The following is a 6,937-nucleotide window of genomic DNA, read 5'->3' on the forward strand; positions in this document are numbered from 1 at the left end:
ACGCTATGATCTAATCACTTCTCTTCACACTATTGACCATGACTAACTCCAGATTCTTGACTGCAACCATCAATCGCTCCTCCAAACCACCTCAATCTGTATTCCCACAATTTTTCAATGATGATGCCACTTTCAACAAATTTCATATTTTCGTGTTCTGTATCCCGTCCAACAGTATTCTACTACATGTCTACTGCAACGTCATCATAATTTTAACCGAGATGTTGTAATACATTATAATTATTTTAGTTGGGATAATGATTTTATTGATAGAATAGGAATTTCATGTAAAAAGGGTATACAAGTGACGTATAAAGAATGGTGATAGAGATATTTACCAAAAACGAAAAAAAGTTTACCATGAAACCATCTTTAATTTTGTGCGAGGATTTATAACATCAAAGATTTTTAACAAAAGCAAAGATGAAGCAATGATAGAAACAAGCTAGTACAATGGAAAAAGGATATCTTTTGAGTGAGGGCCATTAAGACAAGTTCTCCCCACCTCATTGATTCCCATTACCTCTTCCCATACCATTTAATCTTAATTTGTTTCCCACAACGCATCAATTCATACACAGAGTAATCAAATCACGATCAAATAATTGGGCTTTTTATAATGTTGTTTTGTTCTCCTAATTGTGGTAATGAAGGAGATCATGATTGTATTAAGATATGGCAATAGCAACTTCATATCTATGAGTGATTAACACCTCAGATCCACCTCCTCCACTTACAACAGAAACAGATAAATGCTTCCTCCCTAATTAATCTTTCTCCCATCTTTCTAGAGTGTTCTATATATAGTGCACTAGCTTGACCTTTTGTATGGTTACGACGATTTATAATTAAGTCTTTCATACGATATATTTGACTTTTTCATGTGTTTCAATCATTCGTCTTATCACTTGATTGCATGTAATCGATGTAGATGCAAAACCTAATTTATAAGCAAAAGCCTTGTCTGTTGACATAATTTTTGCATGGTTTGAACGCTTTTTAAATCCGATTCTGTCAGGCAATAGTTTCAACTGAACTGATAGCTAGTAGTTGTATCTCTTTCAAGTTTTATGACCACCTACTAGGGTATATTCATAGATATAAAACAAAAAAATATGTATTCTTGCAGATTACAAACTATAACACACTTAAGTACTACTTATCCAATCTAAACCCCAACAAAAAATCTTATTCTTGTGACTAATTAATAGTTGGTTCTAGACTAACCCACCGTTACATACATATCCATGGAAGCAACACTAAATAACAAAATAATCTAGAGTAAAATTTATAGATCATATAATTCGATTTTATTCATCCCAAAAACGATTTTTTTTTGTTTTGTGTATATATGCAATATTGCTCCAAAGTTGTGCTTAAATAATGCTTAATTATAAAGATTTTCAAAAATGACAAGAATTTTGAAACCATTTGTGAAGAGAAATTTTCTTTCTTGATTTGCATTCTCTTAATTCCTTATTCGCATACTAATCAAAATAAATACACAAAACGAAACAATTTATCTTGAAAATAAGAATGAAAAAAATAAAGCTGAACAATTCATATATAGTAAATTAAATATCCTTTTACAACAAAATATATAAATTTATTCATATATAAAATGATACCTTCTTACAAGATTCTTGATAGTTGATATACACACACATGCCACAAGCCACGGAAACCACTAATAAGATGTCACCATAAAACGCCATCATTTTGAAACCCTTACTTCAAACATTACTTTTTGAAAGCACACTTGAAACCCTAATTAGGTCATGAAAAAACACCGATAAAATTTAAAAATCTTTGATCAATCTCAATCACGTTGGGGTGGTTTTGGAGTGTGATTTTTGTTTGCTCCTGGTCCTGGATAGTCGGTTTTCTCCAAATCCATCCTCTCACTCATGAATTCATCTTCCAAAAATGCAGTTTCTTCAATATTCATCATCTGTTTCATCCATTTCACAAAAACAAAAATAGCAGGGAGTAATCAAGATTTTTTTCTTTTTTATTATGTATGTTTTAATTACATGCACAAATTTCCATAGAATATAGAATGTACCTGGTTCTTGGTGTCCCCAGATGCCATAATTTCTTCTTTCTCGTTCAACAAATGTCTATGAATCTTCGCTGCAACATTTGCAAAAGTTATATATCTATACATTATACAATAAGTAGACCTAGGGTGCATGCATCTAATGGTACAATACAACTAAAGGATACATGTATCATGGTCATATAACAAATTCTTGGAGAACTACCAGATATCAAGATAGCATCAGCCATGAACAGAAGGTGAGAGAAAGCTAGAAGAGTGACAATTAGATGAAAAACATTAGCTGCCATTTTTGCACTTCACTTAGGGTTAAAAGGCTAGTTCTGAATCTATTCCATATTTATAGATCAATGTTTATGAGACTTTTTTTTGATTTGTGGGTGGAGACACAAACACACTCCAAGTGAGGGAGAAATCATTTAGAAGGTAGTGGTGGACACAAAGTTATTGTAGAGTATGATCGTCTTTGATTTGTGAGGTTATTTTTAAATATAGACTTTTCGAAGACTAGTGTATTTGTTGGATTTTTAAAAGGATTACAGTCTAGTAAAACTGAAAGTAAGTTTCTAATAATTAGATATAATTTCAGACTTCATCTGATTTTTTTTACCTTGAATAAAAAAAACATCTTATAATAAGCGTTATGAAATAAAGCACTAAATTCGTAATTAAACAAACTTAAGTTCATGCATTATTAATGTATGTATAAAGACCAATAAAATTTCAAATATAAATATCCAAATAAAATCATATATATATATATATATATATATATATATATATATATATATATATATATATATATATATATATATATGGACCAATAATGAAAAACTTAAATATAATGTGAAATGAAAAAAAGTAGAAACAAGAGAAATATTTAAAGAGAATAAGAAAGAGAATAAAACTATACAGAAGAATAAAGCAAAACAGAAAAACAAAAACTGTTAAGTGTATATGAAAGATGAATAATATTACCATAAATGAACGCTATATTAATTTGCACTTAATGGAGGAGAGTTATATTTATGGACGTCTTGTTTTTGAAGAAACAAACAAAATCATGAAATATGATTCAAATAAAGAAACAAATATTTAGTATATTGAAAAGATATCTAAATAAATAATTAAATTGAAGGTTGTTAAAAGCCAAACAAACACCAACATTCTTCACTAAATATAAAAATTCATTAAACACAGCCTTATTAAATTGGAATTATATATGCATGAAACATAATTTAATGCCAAGTAATGATGAATAAACTTATATATATATATATATATATATATATATATATATATATATATATATATATATATATATATATATATATATATATATATATATATATATATATATATAAATCCGTTAATTATATCCAATGTTTTTTTAGAAAGAGAACTTCTATAACAAATGTTTATGGAGCAGCTTTCGTGCACTGACAAATCATCCGCTACAAACATGAGTCTATGTCTCATGTCATGGAGTCATGTTAGAGGAATCTCTATGGCGACAAAGACCGGGTAGTATCAGGATTTTATTAATAGGTTATCTAACATATCTTGCACATATCTTACAAAATCCTCACAACCCAAATATAATTATCTCCAACGTTGTTTAATTTATTAGTTGTTTATCGACCCACAATGTTATTTGATCCAATTAACCATTTGTATTATTTTTCGGATATATAATCTTTATTTGTACTCATATAGTTCTTTTGATTAAGAAGTTATAATACATACATATATTTTGAACTATGAGTCGTATGTCCATAACTATTGGTTTAAAAACTTGGTTAATACCAAATAAGTCAAAATCCACTTATCCTAGTAATATCAGATATCAGTAACATGACCTGGATATATAATTAAGTCTAGAAAGTTTAAAAGAAAGTGGAGGACTACCTAACATTCCCTCTTAAAATGGACATTGTCTCCTCTTTTTGGTATTCTTATGGCCATTATATAATATAACCAAATGTACGATTATTGATCCAAGTAATGTTATTATAATAATATCTCAAAAAGTTACAAGTAGCAAATATATTATCATATGATGTCTCATGTACATGTGGCTTAAATCATATTGATGTGCATACTTTTGCAAGCATGCATTATTTAAGCCTCTCTAAATTCCATTCCCTAACAAATGTTAGAGTAAGAAACAAGTATTCAAAATATAGCCGTTAAGTTTTTTTTTTTTCCTTCGTTTTTGTTGAAAATAATAATAAAGTAAATCTCATATTTATTAGTTAAAGTGTTAAGTTATTTTGATAAAGGGTATATTGTGTTCAAAATATATTTTCTTGGGTTAAAGTGAAAGTGCAGGGAAGAACACGCGGGTCAAAGTCTTGGATCGGGTCTCTTCGGTTTGGCTCCATATTTAGATTATTGACATATAAAAGAAGAGTGAGAGTGAAGACAGTTCATATCTCTTATCTTCCAGTTCATACGATTAGGGTTTTCTCTCTCGATTTACTCTTAATTCTTGAGTGTATTTTGATAATCAGTAATGTCTTTGCATCTTGTTTCGTTCTAGATGAGTTGTGTATTTGTTTGTGTATGTAACATCAGTTGAACTGATTAGAATAGGTTGAGAATTATAAGTTGTGAGAGTAGAATAGGATTTGTGTAGTAAGGTTTCAGTTGTAAGTACATGAAAACCTTATGTTTCTTAATCCTCTAATGATATAAGAAATGAAGATGTTGGGAAATTTATCTTGTCTAATTTCAACATGGTATTAGAGCAGTAAGGCTCGTTGTTCTTGATCCTGACGCTTCAGTTGTGTTTGTTCGTCGTTTGGTGTTCATCCGATCTGCATAAGGTTTGTCTTCTTGCTTTCTAGAGTTTGTTTTTGGTTGAATCTGAGTAGATTTAGGGTTTTGTTTGTTATTTACCCTTGATTTTGGATTGTTGTTTGAGATCCTGGTACTGCGAGTGTTTTGGTTCATCTTGCAGGTTGACATACGTGCTCAGTTCTTGTTGTTGCTCTTGCTGTTGCGGTTTTTGGATTAAAACTCTGGAAGTAATCGATTAATCCCTCTAATCCGAAATAATCCTCTTGGGGTCGGATTTCATCACCGATAAACCCTTGTAGGGAACGGATTCAGGGAGTCGATTTCAAATAAACTCATTTGCCTATTGCACTGTGAGGGTTTCTTGTTCCCTTCTTTCTCTTTCTTTAGCGATAGATGTGGGAGATCCTGGTTGTCTTGAGTACACTAGTTATTTGTTTGTGTTCTTGAGATTGTTTCTTGATTTTTTGACTCTGTGTTGATTGTCTTGGGCCCCGACATACTGTGGTGACCATCTGGACTTTAAGTCAACACGGGTGTCTGTTTTTTGTTATTTTTGGTTTGTTTGTTATTTTTTTTTGTCTATCTTCTGTGATTTACTATGACTAGTGATATACTTGAAAGGAGTGGTACTCCTAAAGATAGTCCTGTTGATTTTGATGACCCTTTATATGTTCATCCCTATGATAATGTTGTAACATCTATAATAACAATTAAGTTGACTGGTAATGAAAATTATTGATTGTGGCGTAGTACTATGTCTAGAGGTCTTAAGGCTAGAAATAAATTGGGTTTTGTGGATGGTACTATTACTCTTGAAAACACTGATAAATCTAAATCTGCTAAGTGGGAACGTGTTAACGCTGTTGTGTGCAATTGGATATTAGGATCAATTTCTGAAACTATATATGCTAGTCATGTTTACTCTGATAAAGCTAAAGATATTTGGGATGAATTGTTTGAGACTTATAATATGGCTGATGGTTCTGTAATTTTTAATATCCATCAAGAAATTAACACCTTAAAACAAAATAGCTCTTCTCCTTCTGATTATTACAATAAACTTGATTCCTTATGGAAAGAGTTTGATGGCTTAACTAGTTTAACTGAATGTGTGTGTGAGGCTGCTACTAGGCTTAGTGATTATTCTAAGTTGATGAAACTAATGTATTTTTTGAGTGGTCTTGTTGATGTATATAAACAAGTTAAAAGTCACATTCTTTTAATGGAACCTTTACCTAATGTCAAAACTGCCTTCTCTATTCTTTCTAAAGAAGAATCTCTTCAAAAGAATGGTTTTTTGAGTTCTGTTACTTCTTCAAAACCACAAGTTTCTGTTTTTAATAGTAATATTAAATATTTTAAAAATGAACAAGGTCAAAATAGGTTCAAAAATCAGGGATTACAGTGTAAACATTGTAATCTTAAAGGCCATACAATAGAAAGGTGTTATAAATTGATTGGTTATCCAAAAGATTTTAAACAAAAGAATGAAAATAATAATCAGAATAAGTCTTTTTCCTGTGAATTCATCTTCTGTTGCTTTTAAAAGTAATACTGTAGTTTTTTCTGAGTTTGTTCGTGATAATGATGTTCAGTATCTTACAAGTGAACAATATTCCAAGTTTCTTCGTCTCATTAGTGAGAGCTCTACTAGTGACGATGTATCTGTTGCTGCAAATATGGCAGGTACATCTATGTTTAAATGTTGTAATTCTTTTGTTAATTCAACTAATTCTCAAAGTTGGATTGTTGACTCTGGGGCAAATCAACATATGATAGCCTCTGAGTTACAACTACAAGACACAGTGGATGTGTCTAGACTTAATCTTCATGTAAAACATCCTAATGGCTCTTCTGCACCTATAAATAAGATAGGGAATATTCAGTTATCCTCTCATCTTAATTTATTTGATGTATTTTCTGTTCCAAACTTTAATGTTAATCTTTTGGCTATGCACAAACTTTGTAAGGATGGTGGGTGTGAGGTAGTGTTTTCTGAGCATAATTGTAAAATTCAGGATTCACTATCAAAGGAGATGGTGGAGAATGGTAGAGAATCTGGGGGATTGTATTATC

General features: G+C 30.6%; 1 long non-coding RNA gene across 1 annotated transcript; it reads right to left on the minus strand.

Annotated features, from left to right (window-relative positions):
- Window positions 1-1,584: 1,584 nt before the first annotated feature.
- Window positions 1,585-2,430, minus strand: LOC145099965 (uncharacterized). Its single transcript, XR_013704732.1, has 3 exons — window positions 2,265-2,430; window positions 2,066-2,133; window positions 1,585-1,951 (listed from the first exon to the last, which is right to left on the minus strand). It is a non-coding gene; the product is annotated as an uncharacterized LOC145099965 (long non-coding RNA).
- Between the last annotated feature and the right edge of the window lie 4,507 nt (window positions 2,431-6,937).

Source organism: Lactuca serriola, chromosome 4 (assembly GCF_051521515.1).
Source record: "Lactuca serriola cultivar US96UC23 chromosome 4, Lser_US96UC23_V15, whole genome shotgun sequence".
Classification (NCBI taxonomy): Eukaryota; Viridiplantae; Streptophyta; class Magnoliopsida; order Asterales; family Asteraceae; genus Lactuca; species Lactuca serriola.